General features: G+C 32.4%; 1 non-coding gene across 1 annotated transcript; it reads left to right on the top strand.

Annotated features, from left to right (window-relative positions):
• The first annotated feature begins 1,286 nt into the window (after positions 1-1,286).
• Positions 1,287-1,363, top strand: LOC143396179 (small nucleolar RNA SNORD126). Its single transcript, XR_013091051.1, has one exon. It is a non-coding gene; the product is annotated as a small nucleolar RNA SNORD126 (small nucleolar RNA).
• The last annotated feature ends 1,161 nt before the right edge of the window (positions 1,364-2,524 follow it).

Here is a 2,524-nt window from a genome sequence, read left to right as displayed (position 1 = left end):
CTTGTTTTAGTCATGCTACTCTTTAATGGTACTGATATTTGATAGAATTTTCTGTGATGATTGAAATATTCTATATTTTTATTGTCTGCCAGGGCCATCTATATTAATTGAGCAATTAAAATGTGACTAGTATGACTGAGCAGTTTAATTTTTAGTTTTAATTAAGGGGTCATATGTTGTGAGTGGTTATATGTGTTCTTTTTCCTTTTTTTTTTTTTTTTTTTTTTAGCTAATGAGTTTTGTTTTTCCTTTTTCTTTTGTAGTGCTGGGGATAGAACCTAGGATCTCATACATGCCAGGCAAGCATTCTACCACTGAGCTATATCCTCAACCCCTAGCTAATGAGTTTTAAATGATCATTATGTACAATACAGACATTTTTCTAGCTATTAATTAGGTGAAGAATTGGGGAAGGTTGCTTGTAGTAGTGAACAGCTCTGTTCTTCCAGTCTTTTTTACCTCAAAGTTCTGTTATACTCAGAATCTATGGAAGAGGAAATTAAAGCATCTTTCTTATATTGCCATCTTGTGGCAGTCTTGAGTTCCAAATGTTAGTTGAATACACTGTTAAGGGAAGTTTTTTTTTTTTTTTTTTTTTTTTTTTTTTTAATTGTGACAGGATTACTAAGAGTAAAGGTTAAATATAGTCAACATTGGCTCCACTGAAATTAAAATATGCCTTAAAAAATATTACCTTATTTATCTTAATCTCATGAGTTCTTGGCTCCTTCCTTTTGCATACCTGCTCTGTTATTCTGAGGCTGCTGACTTTTATGGACTTTCAGAGTTTGGTTGTGCAGTTTTAAAACTCACTGTGTAGTTTTAGCCAAAGTTTTTAACAAAGTTGAATTTGTGTAGAGACCTTGTCTTAATTTGAATTGGATGTTGGGTGTTTGCTAATATTCTCTAAATATCAATAATTCATATTCCTGGAGATTCAAGTACAGAATGAACATGACTCTGATTTTTCTTGTGACTTGGTGTGGAATATGCTGGTCTGAGTCATTATGTACACATAACTTTTGTGTAATTTTATTTTCCAGACTTGATGCTATGTAATTGATAGATCCTAAAAGTCAACTTCATTCCTAGATAGAAGCTGGATTCATCTAATAGCAGAGGTAAGTGTAAGAGAAAAATATGAATTTTTACCTTGAAAGATTTGAGGCTCAGTGTTGTTAGTGGATGAAATATGATAGTTGAAAGAGCCCAAGTACCAACCTTAAGAGGGTTTCCTGGAAGGGATGAGGAGCCAGTGATGGTTTGCCCTTCACCAGTTATTTAATAGTTTGCCATGATGAAATGCATGTTAAGTCCGTGTTTCAGCTGATCACTCTGATTAAACACATGCTCTGAGCAGACTAAAGCTAGGGGCAAACACCTGGAGTTGAATTTTGCTTCTTGGGATTATTACTGGGATTTAGCCCAGGATCTCAGGTAATTCTTAATTCTTTGAATTATGAATTTGATATTTTGTTGTATTTCAGTCTTTTGTGATAATCTTTTTGAGATAGAATTAGGGTCAGAAACCTTACTCTAAAAATTCAAACACTGTAGAAAAAGCCCTGATAATGGGTATAATTATATCATGTAAGCTGTGAGTTTTAAACTAATCAATATTTTATTAGTCTATATATAAGGTTCAAGGAATCCTAGAGTTGGAGAAATCAATTTTGTGAATTATTTAATGCAACACTCCACATTTACTTTAAAATTATGATGTAGGTTTATGTTTATTTAAATGCCAGGGTTTTTATGACACATTAAGTTAAAAACAATATATTGAGCAATGTATTTCTGTTTAAACATTTTATATGCATATGTTTGCTTGAGAAATCATCTGAAAGGAGATACACACACACACACACACACACACAAATACACTCAAATACTAGGGATTATTGTTTCTAATATTGGGTTCTATGGTGACCTTATTATTTTTGTAAACCTGTTTTTTAACTTTATTATGTTTACATATTATATAATTTAAGGTTATTTTAAGCAACATAGACAGGATAGGCTTGCTTTCTTGTGCCTGCATTTTCAGTAAAGATGCAGTAGACGTCAGGGTAAAATATAAGAAATATAAATAATTCAAACTAACATTGGCATTTGAAATAACTTTTTAGTTTTTGGTTATCTTTTGCAGAACAGACCAGAACCAGATATGAGTCTTATTACATTCCCACTGTGGATCTCTTCAGTGCTGTAAATCATGGATGTACAATAGATGATGATTCTATTTTTTTTGTGGTAAGGCTTGAGGTTGAGAAGCTTTGACATACACGTGAATTTTTAAAAATTCTGCCTTATAACTTTATGTCTAGCTGGTAAAGTTCTATGAATTTTATTTTTTGAAAATAATGTTTTTAGCTGGGCATGGTGATACATGTTTATAATCCCAGTGACTCGAGAGGCTGAGGCCAGAGAATTGCAAGTTCAAGGCCAGTCTCAGCAGTTTAGTAAGACCATGTCTCAAAGTAAAAATAAAAAGGGTTGAGAATGTAGCTTTGTGATACTAGAA

Source organism: Callospermophilus lateralis, chromosome 3 (assembly GCF_048772815.1).
Source record: "Callospermophilus lateralis isolate mCalLat2 chromosome 3, mCalLat2.hap1, whole genome shotgun sequence".
Taxonomy (NCBI): domain Eukaryota; kingdom Metazoa; phylum Chordata; class Mammalia; order Rodentia; family Sciuridae; genus Callospermophilus; species Callospermophilus lateralis.
This window is presented reverse-complemented; position numbering and strand designations above follow the sequence as displayed.